At 40.1% G+C, this 16,771-nt stretch overlaps 1 protein-coding gene across 1 annotated transcript in view; it reads left to right on the forward strand.

Moving 5' to 3' along the window:
* The window catches only part of LOC124616129, a 202,080-nt gene that overhangs the window by 29,593 nt on the left and 155,716 nt on the right, over window positions 1-16,771 (forward strand). The window lies entirely within an intron of this gene.

Consider the following 16,771-nt stretch of genomic DNA (forward strand, 5'->3'; position numbering starts at 1 on the left):
GACAATAATATATGCAAGACGGAGACAAAGATGCACATGGAAGAAATTAAAGAAGGTGGCATGCTAAAAGAATTAGAGAAACTCAGTACTTCCATTTCATTTCTGGTCCCAGAGAAAACGTTCTCGGATGTATGACACAATGTAAGATTTTTTTTCGTTTATAACTGTCTCATACACAATGTCTCACACAGACAGGGGTGTGGGTTAACTCTCAGGGGTGACAGTGTGCCATTCTTGAGCCAAACGATGTTAAAAATTTAAATACAGTAAAATTTTTATGAAAAACTGAATGTCCTGACAAAAACAGAAATACACTGTCTCATCAAACATGCACTGTGCACTGTGTACATCCTTCGCCGCTATGACCGCTTGAACTCTGTTTCAGACCCTTTCAGTAAGGTGTGTGAAAGTCTGCGGAAGGATATAAGGCCATGTGGAAGAATGTGAGGCCATTCTCACTCAACAGCCAAAACCAGGGAAGGTAGTGATGTTGGACTAAGCTGTTCCATTCCGTTCAGGGTGGAGCTGTATACAGTTCAATCGAATCCACGGATGTTGCTTTAAGACAAGGTGCGTGGCCATATGTTGACACAAATGTTCATGATCTCCAGACTGTTCTCTTCATGTATGCAGTACGCAAACCTACAAAATGTGTTCATATCCCTCCACATTTAGCATTTTCTTAAGTGCAATAAGGGTTTGACACCCTAATCCTCATAAACACTCACACACCATAGTAGTACCATCTCCTTCATATTTCACTGTTGGCACTACACCTGAAGACAGGTAAAGTTCTCCAGGCATCCACGAAACACAAACTCTAACATCGGATTTCTAAAATGTACAGTGTGATTCATCAGTCCAAATCACTCATTCCCAGTCTTCCACTGACCAATTGTTTTACAAGCACCCTCCATTATGTCCACTGTCTGTCAGTACCTGAGGCTTGTGTTCCCTGTGGTTGTTCCTTCGTGTATCCATTAGGCAATCGCTTGACCAACAGTCATCTTGGACAGCTTTAGAAGTTCTGGGATGTCCCCGATGAATATGTTACTCAAGCGATGTCCGACGACTAGCTCTCGTTCTAAGGCACTGTGCCCTCCTCACCCATCCATTTTGCTGTTACTACCTTTCCAGTTGTAAGTAGGCTGTTTATGTTTTCTTATTGGCAACGTTACGTAGCGCTCAATATGAAAATCACTGGCTGTGCTGTGTGCAGTCTGTGGCTGCTTTGCATTGTTGTAATTCTCGCCATTGTAGTGTTAGGCAGCTGGCTGTGAACAGCGCGTAGCGTTGCGCAGTTGGAGGTGAGCCGCCAGCAGTGGTGGATGTGGGGAGAGAGATGGCGGAGATTTGTAATTTGTCATGAACTGCTATATTTATATATGATGATATCAAGGTAAATACATTGTTCGTTCTCTATTAATATCTTTCATTTGCTAAATATCCCTATCAGTAGTTAGTGCCTTCCATAGTTTGAATCTTTTATTTAGCTGGCAGTAGTGGCGCTTGCTGTATTGCAGTAGTGGGAGAAACGAAGATTATTGTGAGGTAAGTGATTTAGTGATTTGTGAAAGGTATAGTTTAATGTTAGTCAGGCCCATTCTTTTGTAGGGAATTTTGAAAGTCAGATTGCGTTGCGCTAACAAAATATTGTGTGTCAGGTTAAGCACAGTCCTGTATAAATTGTTCAAAGGGGACGTTTCACAGTGCCAACACAGTACTCTCCGTCTGGCTTTATACTGGCGAATCCGTGTCTTGTGACTTCTAGTGGTCAATTCTGCATTACTTAGAGTACAGATGATCAGTTGCGATCGTTACGACGAAAAGCTTATTTGTTGATTCTTTAATATATTTACACAGAGGAGAAATAGTGAAGAGTTGACGTAGGCTTCCAGGGATATAGAAATTATGGAATTTGGATTTTGGGTGGTTTACAGTGTTGGATTTGTGTGGGTAGGTGTTTGGCTCAGGCATGACAGTGATGAGGGATAGGTCCCCAAGAAGAGGGTTAGGGATGTAATTGGACAGAACTGGTGAGGATGTTAGCTCTGACAAGGGATGGAATGGCACATTCTGCTGGATCTGGTAGGACAGCGGATTTCATGGTCAGGTAAGGGGAGACGATTAATTTTTTCGTTGGGAAAGATCTTTGACAATGTGAAGTTGCAGTTTTGGGGGAATGTGTTGGTACAAATGTGGTAGGGTACTAGGATCGGCGAGCAGGACTGGAAGGAGGTCCTGGGGGTGGAGATGGGGGAGGGGGGGGGGGGACGAGGAGGGCGGGAGGTGGTGAGGTAGTGGAGGTGAGTGTAAAGTCTGTGAGAAATGTGAGATGTTTGTAGGTGTTCAATATTTCTTCCAAAACGGCAGGAGGAGTCCGTAGCATTGTAGGTCGTATAAGAATTGATAGAATATTGGGGACAAGAAATCCATGTTACATCAGTATTTCAGTGTATTCATTCATGGGTATGGGTAGTGTGGAAAGGTGGAATCACCATCCTCGCTCAGTTACTACTTTTAGAAGTTTTAATAAGATTTCCAAAAGCCTGCATTATTCCTATTCTCGCGAGACCATTAAGTCCAACAGGCATTGTCAATCTTCTCCTTCACCGGGATTAGGATCTCAACAGCAAATCATATGGATGATATCCTTTCATCCTAAATTTTAATTGCACTCCTAAACCTTTAATTCCTGTCATTACATCTTCAACGTATAGACTGAAGAGTAGGAGCGAAAGAATGCTTCAGCGTCATGCACTGTTTTAATCTAAGTGCTTTGTTCTTGGTCTTCCGTTCTCGTTGTTTGCTCTTTGTTATTCTACACATGGTATATTATCCATATTTGGTTACAGCTTACACCTATTTTTCTAGAAATTTTGCAAATAGTGCACCATTTTACTTCATCAGATGCTTTTTCTAGATCTACGAAGCCTGTGAAGGTGTATTGATTTTCCTAAAAAATCTTTCTTCAATAGTAAAACTCTACTTCAGAGCTGATATTTCTTTCCTTAAGGACGGTCTGATTGTCATGTGACATATCCTTAACAGTCTTTTCTGTTCTCCTGAAATAGTTGTCTGTACCATGGCTGCATGATATGGCATAGCCACAATGTGATAGTTACTGCACTTATCTGCCTTGCGCTGTTTGGTGCTTGTATGGATGATATTTTTCAGGAAATTTGATGCTACATCTCCAGACTCTAGGATTCTGTACCTCACCTTTGACATTCGTCTGCTTGCCAATTACTTTAATCGGTCTAGAAATTCCAAAGGAATGTTAGCTTACTCTACCTTCCTTATTGCCGGCCGGAGTGGCCTAGCGGTTAAAGGCGCTTCAGTGTGGAACCGCACGACCGCTACGGTCGCAGGTTCGACTCCTGCCTCGGGCATGGATGTGTGTGATGTCCTTAGGTTAGTTAGGTTTAAGTAGTTCTAAGTTCTAGGGGACTTATGACCACAGCAGTTGAGTCCCATAGTGCTCAGAGCCATTTGAACCATTTTTGAACCTTCCTTATTTGACCCAAGTCTTAGATACCGAAATACTTGTACTTATTTTAACACAAGTGTTTTGTGCGTGGCCATCATACGCAGCAAATATATTTATATTCGTTTTAGAAATTCAGACTTATTTCGCTTAATAAAGCATATTTCATTTGTCCTAGACACATATCTCCCTTTGCGTTAAGGCATCTACAGTGGATATATCCGCAATAATACAGTTTATCTTTTAGTTATGATGCTTATAGATTACAAAACAGTTAACATCATAATTCCCAAATAAACGAATTATTACATAGTTATTCCTTTTTAAGGGCGAAATCTGCATTTCCTCTCATCTGGTCGTACATTAGTTATTACACTGTCACTTCACTTATGGAACACCGTCACGATCGTTCGTTTTGTAGTTTCCGTATCTCGTAAGCTACCTGCAGTGGAACACCATTTCTAGTATGGCACTAACTGCAGATTTTACGTACGAGACTTATGACTGATTAGTGTCATGAATGTGCTTGTGTAGTATCTCTCTTCTCACTTGTTTGCATAAGTGTTGCTAACTTAGAGAAGAGCGTTATGCGAACCTAATGATGGTTCGTTATTCAAATCTCGAAGAACGTTATGCGAACCTAATGATGGTTTGTTATTAAAATCTCTCATCTATCTGTGTGTGTGTGTGTGTGTGTGTGTGTGTGTGTGTGTGTGTGTGTGTGTGTGCGTAAGCGTTTGTGACAGTGATTAACTGTTTTGTGATTTGTCTTAGTATTAAGGTAAGATATTTGTGAAGATGGGATTATGCCTAGTGAGGCATACTTGAGTGTGGCTTTTAATAGAAAGAGTGGGTAAAAGCCTAAGGTGTTCATATGTTACATTTTTTCCCTTTTGAGGTTGTTTAGAGATCATCATGGAAGAGTGAAGAATGGGGTAGTGTGGCATGGATTTGATGAGTGTCTGTTACCGTGTTACTATACTAATTTATTTATTAATGTAAGTAGTGTGTTGATTGTGAGATACACTTGTTCACTCGGAAAGGTTTAGACTTTGGATTTTTGTATATGATAATTTTTTTGCAATGATAGAATGCATCTTATATTGTTTATTCTGAATATTCTCTTGTGTTTTCTCTACAGGTTGACTTTTAACTGCCTTTTTTGAAATGCTCTGCAAATCCAGGGTGGTTTCCCATAATTCCAAGCACTCATGTCGTCCTTGTATCTGACATTGAATGTACTACCAGGTTGCCTCACATTTATACCATCATATGTGTTACATCGTAATTGTGTACCTACTTTCCAGTATACTCAGTATATGTCAAGGTCTCGATTCAGTTTTGGGATGTATTTTGGATACGTTTGTTTGTTGTGTGAGCTAATGCTACATTTATGCCTTGTCTTTTTAAAATGTTGGTGATACTGTGTGTGAATTTTTGTCTGTGTATCTCACTACATCATCTTGTGTCTTCTCTCACATTGTCCAGATTATGCAGGGTTGTTGGTATGGTACTGAGTGTATGTGTTTGTCGTGGGTTGTGTTGTTGTTTGCAGTTTTGTTTCCACTATCATGGTTTTTCTCTTAACTCTGTTGTGTAAATTTGTGCAATATTACTACTGAAGCCAATGTTTGTGGCTGTCTGCATCGTAACATTCAGTTCTTTTTGCTAGTTTTCTTTGTTGATTTTGATTGTATTTGAGTATGGAGTAATGTTGAAGTGTAGATTGTTTCTGTGAGTAAAAACATTTTGTTTGGTTGGTTTTAGGTTTGATCTATGAATGTGCCACTTGTTGGGTGTTTACAAAAATTTTGAATACGTGCATTTTGTTTTGGTTTTCGATAGTTATTGCAAGGAAGTTAATTTGATTACCATGTTCTTCTCCAATTATGAATTTCATCCTTTTATGTACTTTCGTGACATCAGTTTGACATTTATAAACATCAGTTTGTAATTTATCTATTAAGCAAATAATGTCATCCATATATCTGAATTAGTATTACATGCTGTATTCCATTTCAGCTAATTTTTTGAAAATGATTTATTCAACACAATTTTCAAGTAAATTTGCTAATGCCCTAGAAACTGGGGAACTTATTGGTAACCTATCCTCCTCTAAATAAAACTCTTTGTTGAATTGGGAAGAGTTTTTCACTATAAGCATAACTAATTTGAGCATTTCATTTATTTCCTTAATCAGAGAGTTGACTATACTTCCATATTTTTTTAAAATAAATCGTCTACTGTTTTTGTTGTTGGCATATTGGAATATAAGCTTATTAAATGAGGGGAGCGTTGCTGTGTCTGTAAATTTTACATAGTTTATGTGTAATAGTAGCTGTTTACTGTTTTTAATGATTCTATAGTCTTGTAGTTTAATGTTTTCATACAGTAATTTCAACATTTATCCTATAAGTGGTGCTTTTCTGAAGTTTACTGTGACTGGAACGGTTGTCTTGCAGCTTGCTGGTTGGTATTGGAGGACACATGTAGTGGCATTATCCTGCATCAGTTTTCGTTTTTATACGTCATCTATGTATACTGATATACACAGACAGAAAAAAAACCGCCAAACCAAAAAAGTAATTAGTGTTTAGTACTGAAATTCTGGGATACATTTGTCAAGGAAACATAGTTAAATGATTAACGTTGCAAGATCACAGGTTGATGTAATTGCTAGATAAGCCATTGCAGATGTCAAATGCTGGTACGCTAATAACTGGTATAGCCGCCAGAATTCGAATGCAAACATGCATTGTTTTGTACAGGTGCCGCATCTTAGTTTGTGGGATGGAGTTCCATGCCTGTTGCGCTTGGTCGGTCAATACAGGGACGCTTACTGCTAGTTGTGGATGACGCCGGACTTGTCATCTAATGATGTCCCGTATGTCATCGATTGGAGACAAATCTGGCGATCGAGCATGCCTTGCAAGACGACGACAACCTGTAGAGTATGTTTGGTTACAACAGCGGTATGTGGTTAAGCGCCATACTGTTGAAAATCACACCCTGGAACAGTGTTGATGAATGGCAGCACAAAGAGTTGAATCACCAGATTGACATACTATTTTGCAGTCAGGATGGGTATGATAAAGACGAGAGCGCTCGTACAGTCATATGAAATCGCACCCTAAACCATAGCTCCAGGTGTAGGTGCAGTGCGTTTAGCCTGCAGACAGGTCGGTTGCAGAACCTCAACTGGCCTCCTCCTAAGCAGCACACAGCAATTACTGGCATCGAGGAAGGACCAGCTTTCAAAAACACAACAACCCTCCATCCTGCCCTTCAATGAGCTCCGGCTTTACACCACTTAAGTCGCAAATGTCGGTGCTTTGGGGTCAGTGGCATGCACGCTACAGGGCGTCTGGGTCAGAGCTGTCGTAGTAATAGACTTGTAACAATTTCTTCTGTCCCTATAGTGCGAACTGGTCCTCAGATTGCTGCTAAAGATACTGTACGATGCGCCAGAGCCATACGCTGCTCGTTATGGTCTTCCACCTCGGGAGTGCCACATGGGCACCCAGAGCCCTGTCTTATTTCAACCGCAAATTGTCGTGAATACCGCTGCCAGCAGTCATGTGCAGTGGATGCATTCCTGACAAGTCTTCCTGCAGTGTCGCAGAAGGAACATCGAGCTTTTCATAATACTGTTCCACGACCTCATTCAAATTCAGTGGCGTGTTGATAATGGCGTCTTCGTTGCCTTAAAGGCATTCTTGACTAACATCAACTCACCACGTCCAATTTCAAAGATAACTATCTCAAAAATAACTAACATACACGACCATTAGAGCATGTATTCAACGCAAACCAGATTTACCTCCTCACAGTGGTACTACTAGCGTCCCTATTAGGTGACTGGCGCGAAATATAAATAGACTTCATCTTTCTGATGTAGAAACACATCTATTTCCTCGTGCAGCGATTTTTTTCCTTTAGCGTATTTCAGATCTTTTTCTTCTTTTAAGTTTTTGTCTGCCATCTGTTGGTGGGCCCGGTTTAGGTTTTGTAGTATTATTTTGTGACATGAATTATTGTGTTTTATCAATTAATTTTCCTCTGTCCATAGTACTGCCGTGTTTCCATTCTCTGCTTTTGAAATAATGACATTCTCATTTTGAGGGTTTTTATTAAGCTCTTTGACTGTTGTAGATTGTGTTCTTGTGTTGTTTCTGTTTCGTTATCTTTTCATATCTGTTGTTATACTATGGATTTCTTATTTTACTGGTGCTCTAGTTAGTCCAACGTTGACATCTTATTTCCTGCCTTCCGCTGTCAAAACTAATCCTGCATTTACATTACATTTTAATCTGTAATCTTTCTTCCTACAGCTTTGTTTAATGCTTATTTGCTTGTATGTAATGTTCACCCGTCTTGGGTAGAATTTGCGTTTTTCTTGTGGTTGTGTTTACAGTTGCCGTTTTGTGATTGGAGTGTTTTCAGTTGACTTACCTTTCTTTTACCCACTGTTTCCATTCCTTTCGTGGAACTTATTATGTGACTATCAAACGTGTTAACCAAAAGGGACAAAGCTGCCGTATATATTAATGGTGTCTTTAAGTTACAGATGTGTATCATATAACTGATAATTTAACTGTTATTGTTTAGAGTAAAGCAATTTGACGTCGAATTTTAATCACATTTTCTTGGCAGAATGCATTCCTTCCTGAAATCTAGGTGAACTGTTTTTAATCATTACATTCACTTAGTTTCATACAGGACGATTAGATTGGTTTATGGCATAGAACTTCATGTGATCTCTGACTTTACGAATGTTGAGATGGAGTCTTCTGAATTTCGGGTAGGAGCGACAGCGAAACACCAAGCATGGCGTATATAGTAGGGTTGTTTACATGGACAACATTCCGCAGCAAGTATGTAAGTATACGTTTCATAAATTCAAACTACTTTTTCTTGCTGCAGGTTATTTTATTCGTTAAAGATGAATTCTCGTTTTACATTATGGCATCTTCAGTGGATTTAATATTACAGATTAGAAGACTGTTCATGTCATATTTTTCCCGTAAATAGATTACTACTTCTAATTAGTGGTTTTTCTGGCCGAAATCGGCCCTTCTTGTCATCTGGACATAGGTCAGAGGTCGTGCATCACTTAAATATGGATACAATTCACGTCACGATCTTTCGCTTTGTGTATCACATGTTTTGTAATCTAACTGCTGTGGAACACCATTACTGGTCTGGCACTAATGACACATATTTCCTGCGAGACCTGTGATTGTTTTCTGCCTTAAGTTTGTGTTTACTTGGTGTCACCTTTCTTACTTTTTCACGCAAGTGTAGCCAACTTAACGAAGTACATAATGCAAACCTAACTACTGTTCATTTCAGATTTCTCTCTCTCTCCCTCTACCTCACTTTGTTCCTGTATGTGTGAGTGCAGCTGATTATTTTTTTTTTTAGATCTTAAGATTATGTTAAGACCTTTTTGAGGCTCGGATTGTTCGTAACCAGGGAAGGGGGTTGTACAAATTTGAGTGTGGATTTAATAACTGTCAGAGAGTGAGAAATAAGTTGTAGGTGCTCAGATGATAGAAATTTTTGATATTATTTGGAGGTTATCATGCAAGAGTGACGGGCAAGTGATATGGTGGCATTATTTTGACGATCGTCTGTTGCAGTATTATTCTGTTAATTTATCCCGTAATGTAAATTTGTGACATACACTTGATCATCCATAAATGTTTTGTTTTTGACTATGGTCTTGTATACGATCATTTTCTTGCATGAATAGAAGGCAGATAGAAGGCACCTTTTGTTGTTAATTGTGAACGCTTTCTTGTCTTTTCTCTACAGGTTGGCCTTTAATTATTTGATATGCCCTGCAAATATGGAATGGTTTATCACATACTTCTAATTATATGTTCTTTGTATCTGGCATCGAACTTTCCACCTGTTCGCCACACATTCCTGCCATCATATGTGATATATTCTGAGAAATATACCCCTTTTCAAACATATTTCTATGTCTCTTGTCAGTTCGGAAATGTATTTTTGGACATAATTGTTTGATGTGTATGCTATTTTTATGCCTGGCCTTTTTGAAATGATGGTGATCCTACGTTTATGTACGTGTATCACAGTGCACTATCTTGTGATTTCTGTAATATTTTCCAGATTATTTTGTGATTTTGTTATTTCACTGAGTGTATGTATTTGCTTTGGGTTATATTGTGTTTTTGCCTGTGGTTTTGTACTTTTGTCGTTACCTTTCTTTTAATTCTGTTGTTTACATTTGTGAAAAGTGTAAATAAGTGTGTGTGTGTGTGTGTACGTACAATCTAACTTCTGGACCATTTCAGTGCAGTAATGTGTTCATTGTAAATAAGTTTTATAGTAGTTGTATTACACGTTTATTACCTTATAAATAAATAAATAAATAAAACTTTTTTATTTTAAATTCAGAGCATTAGTATTTGTAAAATGATTCTTTCATATAGTGTTCATTAAAAAATGACGATCATTCCACTTGGGACCTGTGGAATGGTACATTAACTTATTTGTTTGAGTTGTAAATATTTATCATGTATTATTGTTTTTCTGACATGTTCTACGTCCTGGAGGACCTCCTCACTTCGGATCAATTGGAATGAAAGTAAATCTAATCTAATCAACTACTCGCGATTAATTGGATGTGGTCATTCACACTCTTAGATATTTTGTGGAACTAACTGCTTCCAGTGATCGTTCTCCAATTGTGTAATCATACAATAAAGGGTATTTGTGTCTATCTATTCACTGTACGCCACATTAATGTTGTGGCTCAATTGACCCTCCCTACCTTCTGCTGCAATTTGCTATCCTCGCGACTTCTCTGTATACAACGTCATCATCCACGAAAACCCTCATAGAACTTCCAAAGTTACCTATTAGATCATGTACAGTAACGGTCCTATGACACTCCCCTGCGGCTGGCCCGAAGTTAGTTTTACGTCTGAGGACTTCTGTTTGTTCAGAACGACACGCTGTGTTCTGCTTGCTAGAAACTCTTAAATCAAATCACACGGTTGGTCTGATACGCCATACACTCGTATTTTGTTCGTTAGGCATTACTGCCATACGCTCGTATTTTGTTCGTTAGGCATTACTGCGGAATTGTATTGAATGCCTTGTGGAAATAAAGTAACACGGCATCTATCTGGACGCCTGTGTCTATTGATTTCTGTGTCTCGTGGACGAACAGCTATATTTCACAGGATCGTTCTTTTAAGATCTCAGGCGTGAAGCATGTTACAAAACTCTATATCCAATTGATTTCAAAAATATAAGCCTATAGTTTTGTGGCTCTGCTCGACGACCATTCTTGAACACGTGAATCACCTATGCTTTATTTCAGTCACCAGGAACACGTCACTCCGGCAAAGATCTACGGTAGGCCGTTGCTAGAAGGGGGGAAGTTTCTTCGCACACTGTAAGTAGAATCATACTGGTATCCAATCAGATCCAGTGGCCTTCCCTGCCTTGAGCAAATTCTGTTGATTTTCTGTCCCAGGTTGACTTACTTCTGTATTAGCCACTTCGTGGTTCATGCAACGATTTAATGGGGGCACTACAGTGCGACTTTCCTCTATGTAACAATTTTGGATAAAAGGGTACAGTATTTCTGTGTTTTCTGTGTCGTCCTCCATTTCACTCCCATTGTGGACACAGATTGTCTGGTCAAATGGCTTCGACCCCTTTACTGATTTAACGTAACGTCAAAATATCTTTGCATTTTCAGTCAAGTCGGTAGACAAAGTTTTATTGTCGAATTCGTTGAAAACTTCTCGCTTGGCTCTCCCACCCAGAGATTCGATTCGCGACACCTCTCCCCCCCCCCTCCCTCCTCCCCAAATGGTCGCCATGTACCATCTGGCAAGGAAGTGTGAATCGGAAAATGAAGCAGCATGAGGGATCTCAGGCGACAATGTAGCTTCCACAGACGTCAAATCATTCGTCTCAGACGCCCAACGCCTCGACTGTGGCCAACACAGCTTCCAACTGCTTATATACACTGGGAAAGTACCTCGCGCCCACACACAGAAAACCCTGTCTTTATCCATATTTAATCAGTTATTTTCTGAACCACAGGCAATATACCCCTGAACTAGGAATTAACAGAACGAACTGAAAAGTACGCAAAGTAAATAACAATACTAAATAATGAGTTACTGTTCACTTCTACTCAGAAGTAAGTAGAATATCACTAAAATAAATGATATATACAATCTGTGTACAAACGACAAGATGCTACTGATCTCCACTTCGCTACTATTTGAAAACAGGAACAGAAGAAGCTAACCGAACCGAGCAAAGCTTAACAAAACATCCAGAACTTTGGAGGGATAATGCAAAACACCATAGATGACCTTGACTCAATCCTTAATGAGATTAGTTTCGAAAATAACAAAACGATGCCTGCCAAGAGGGCACGTATTTTTGATGGGTATCAGAAAAAGAGTTGCCTTGGAAGGGTGCCAAGCCATCCTTTCTGAAATGAAATTACGTTTTCAGTTTACTGGATACCTCATTGCAGCCAACGTATCTAATATAAATCATTTTGAGAAATACACCACAAATTTTCCACACAAATACCTTGAAATTACACACACATACACATTTCTGGAAGAAAGAAGAAGGGTGAGCTTCAAGTCTTCTATGCTAGCCTGAGTTGAGAACAGTTTCTGGCACAGTTCCATTTATTTCGCTGATTCTAGAGAATGAACTTTGTGACACACTGGACGAGAGCGTTAAGATTTTGAAACTGCTTATCACGACGCCTATAACGACGTCAGAAGCTGAGCAGTGCTTTGCAGTGCTCAAGAGAATTAAAACGTTCCTACAAAACGCCATGAATTAAGAACGTCTGAGTGCCTTAGCGATGCTACCTTGTGAAAAGTCATTCGTGTGTAATGTTGAAGATTTCAGTTTAAGAGTGACAGATTTATTTTCCAACAAGAAGGAGCGACGAATGGATTTCCAATACCGTTCCTAATAATTATTTTGAAGCGGTCTTCCCAAAGTCATGGAGTTGGTGCTTTTGGTGAGTACAATGCTTTTAGTTTTGAATGTTGGTAATTTGATTACAAGTTCGAATAGTTTATACATGCTCTATTATTTCTCGTACTGGCATTCGTGTTGTATCGGACACTTTTATGGCAGTCGGCCGCTAACGTAAAACAAACGAGGAGTTCTGGCTGTTGAGGGTAGAAGAGTGGAGTGGAGGGACAAGCAACGCCTCCCTCTCACATGGCTGGCAGACTACGTCCGTGTTCTGTGCTCCTGGGAAGGCAGAACCGATGTAATAATGAATATATGGATCGCTGATTCCATCTGGTGTTGTGAGAGTCGCATTCGAAGCCTGTGACAGAGCTAGACTGTTCTCTGCACTCATTTCAAAATAAGGAAAGGAAACAACCAGCAAGCACAACTCAGAGCAAAACGGAGCACATATATCATTCGGTAACGGCTAGCTGCCGTTAGCTGCTGTTGGCAGTGTCGTTAACGTGGTAGTTCAGGCCCGATCTCCACCGGGATCTTAAGCAACCAACCATCAAAACACCCTCTACTGAGAACTTCCACGAAAAAGTGGATGCACATACCCCGTGAACAGTGAAGAACTGTGCTATTGACATGTGTGCTCATGCGTACATTTGTGTTTGCGAGAGAGATTTTCGCAGTTAGTGATGCGTTTTATGTCTCGTGCACACATGCGATAAACATAGCTAAAGCAACCACTCTGTCTCTGTCTCTCTCTCTCCTATATAGACCCTAGCTATCATGTTCTCCACTCTTACTGCGCATAAAAAGGGTGCTCTTGTAATAAATGTTTATTTCTGTTTCCCTATACCTTTTTTCTGGTATAATGTCTTATAAAATATATGAATTATTGGCAGAATTCCGTAATACGTTCGATGCTACTAAACTAATTTCTTTTTGGGACCACCAGTGGAATACCTCAGTGGCCGTCGCTGTTCTAAAGCAAAATATGGAACATCCGAATACCTAAAACTTTTTACTCGTTGTATGACAGCCGTTCAATCCATCTTAAGCTTTGTACAACCCGCTCTCTGGCTAGTAAAAATCCCATAATCCCAAATGTCTTAACATATCTTAAGATCTTAAAGAAATTTATCGGTTTCAAACACACATTTATGACATTTGTGCAGACCAACGAAACAAGGACGGACAGACAGACACACATACACACACACACACACACACACAAAATGGTTCAGCATTATGGGACTGAACAAGACTGAAGCGCCTAGAACCGCTCGGCCACCCCGGTTGGCACACACACACACACACACACACACACACACACACACACACACACACAGGCACAAACACCGCGATAGATACAGAGAGAGAGAGATCAGAAGAAAACAGTCGTTAGGTTTGTATGATGTACTTCATTATTTTGGCAACATACGCCGAAACAAGGAAAAGAAGAGAGACACTAATTAAACACAGATGTAACTTGTGTCGGTTATTAAGGGAGTTAGCACGGACACAAAGAAGGTGAGAAGTTGCGATGGCCAGTGGCAGGAATCCAAAATGATATACATCTACATATATACTCCGCTAGCCACCAAGCGGTGTGTGGCGGTGGGCACAATTGGCCCCCCCCTCTGTTGCACTCGCGGATCGCGCGAGGGAAAAACAACTGTCTGAACGCCTCAGTACGAGCTCTTAATTCCCTTATCTTTGAATGGTAATAATATATGCTCTACATCTTCGGTGAAGATCGGATTTCGGAATTTAGTGAGCAGCATCTTCTGTTTAGCGAGCCGTCTACCTGCAAGTGTGTCCCACTTCAAACTTTCTATGAGATTTGTAACGCTCTCGCGATGGCTAAATGTACCAGTCACTAATCTTCCCGTTCTTCTTTGGACCTTCTCAATCTCCTGAATCAGACCCAACTGGTAAGGGTCCCATACAAACTAACAATGCTCGAAGACTGGACGAACTAACGTATTGTAAGCTATTTCCTTTGTTGGAGGACTGCATTGCTTCAGGATACTACCAATAAACCGCAATCTAGAGTTTGCCTTATCCGTTACTTGTGTAATCTGATCATTCCACTTGAGATCATTTCGAATGGTCACACCCAGATACTTGACGGATATTACCGCTTCCAAAGACTGGGCATTTACTTTGTGCCCTTATATTAATGGGGATTATCACCTTGTTATACGCAGTAGGTTACACTTACTACTATTGAGAGATAACTGCCAGTCATTAGACCACGCATTTATTTTCGGCAAATCCTCATTTATTTGTTCACAACTTTCGTGTGATACTACTTTCCTGTAGACTGCAGCATCATCGGCAGCTTCAACCTGGGAGCCGGTATCTAGAGCCTGTTGTATATCATGCACAAAGAGGACCAGCTGATGGTGTGTGCAGATGAGCTTCTCAGGGTCTAGAAAGGTCGTAATGTCTGAACACAAAATATATTCCATGATTCTACAACAAATCGATGTCAGTGAAATTGGCCGGTAATTATGTGCATCCGATTTTCTACCCTTTTTATAGATTTCTATGACGTGGGCCTTTTTTCCAGTTGAGGCGTAGCGCCGTATAACGATCCTGCCTTGGAGGCAGTTAAGTGGGAGATGTGTCTCAGAGGTGGAAAGTGACAGATGGTGACGCGAGACTGGATGCACACGTAGTTTATGTATCAGCCGATAGAGGACAATATTGGATGGGGGGACTGTGATTTTAGTTTCGATTGTGCCCACTAGAGTGCACTAAAGTAAAATAATGTTTTTCATAAACTGTTCTAGTATTTTAATAAAGTGTTATTATGTCTTTTTGTGTATGTAAAATATTATAAATGTGTTTTAGCAGTATGAATGATGCGTGAGTGCGGTTTAAGGTTAATGTGAAGATAATTGTTTAACGAGTTATGTAGTAGGATTTAGTGTGGGAATATTTAGAAGAAGTATGGATATGGACAAAGGGGATTTTTGTAGAATTGTTTTGTAAAGTAAGTTTATGGCAAAGGGAAAGTTAATTCAGGTATAAATAACAATAGTAAATAACTTTATGCATAAGCAAAACTTCAGCATATTAGATAATTACGTCGGTAAAAAGTGCAGTCGCTAGGTTTACTATTTTGCGATTGATTATTGATGAAAACCGCGGACTGACGCGGGAGAATGTTGTTTTTCTATTGACTGTTGAGTAAACTGACCAATGGTAAAGCAATATTCTTCGCGCGCCTTTCTCTGCTGGTAGAGAAGACTTCGATTATTCTAGAGAGGAGTCGAAGCCTAGCCATGAACGAGATCGGACGTGTGCAGTAGTAGTTCCGATGGAAATGATAAGCTGCCGGATCTTACAGAGTTTCATACATCAAAAGTCTAGGAAAGTGACGGCATAATTATTCCGGTGTGTGTGTAGAAATTTCGGAATTTTTAAGTGAATTTTGTGACGAGAAAAGACATATATTCCGCCTGGCGTATTAAGCAGGTCGGTGGCTAAAAACTGTGACTGCATTTGGTACCGACAGACTTAATATTTGGCGAGCATTCTCAGTCAAAAACCATCAGTAGTTTTGCCGCTATTACGTTTTCGGGAAATGCAACACCATAAACTTACTAACGTGAGTTGGCAAATGGTTCAAATGGCTCTGAGCACTATGGGACTTAACATCTATGGTCATCAGTCCCCTAGAACTTAGAACTACTTAAACCTAACTAACCTAATGACAGCACACAACACCCAGCCATCACGAGGCAGAGAAAATCCCTGACCCCGCTGGGAATCGAACCCGGGAACCCGGGCGTGGGAAGCGAGAACGCTACCGCACGACCACGAGATGCGACTAACGTGAGTGAAAAGGATTGCGAGTGACTGTGTTAAGACTAGCACGGGCTTGGCAGTGATACTTGTTCACCAAATTTTGAGAATATATTAATTGAGGACAAAATTTCCAACCTTTCATTTCGTGTTTCTCCCGAAACGTAGATTAGTGACTTCAATTGCAGCCTGGTTCACATCGAAGTACAGTAGGTTTAACTCGGCTTTCCTACTGATGATCTGCTGAGACAATGTTCACAGGCAGGTGCAGGTCCGTCGTAAAGGGACGGAAAGAACCGCGCCATCGCACTGTCCCTTGGAACTTTCCACTGTTACAATGATCTCTGATAGATGATGGATAAGAACGGTGCTATATTTGTACCATAGTCAGCATAAAACCTTACGGGGGTACCGTCTGGGCCAGATGCCTTCCTGGCGTCTACGGATATTAATTGTTTTACAATCCCAGAAACA

Source organism: Schistocerca americana, chromosome 5, assembly GCF_021461395.2.
Source record: "Schistocerca americana isolate TAMUIC-IGC-003095 chromosome 5, iqSchAmer2.1, whole genome shotgun sequence".
NCBI classification, from domain to species: domain Eukaryota; kingdom Metazoa; phylum Arthropoda; class Insecta; order Orthoptera; family Acrididae; genus Schistocerca; species Schistocerca americana.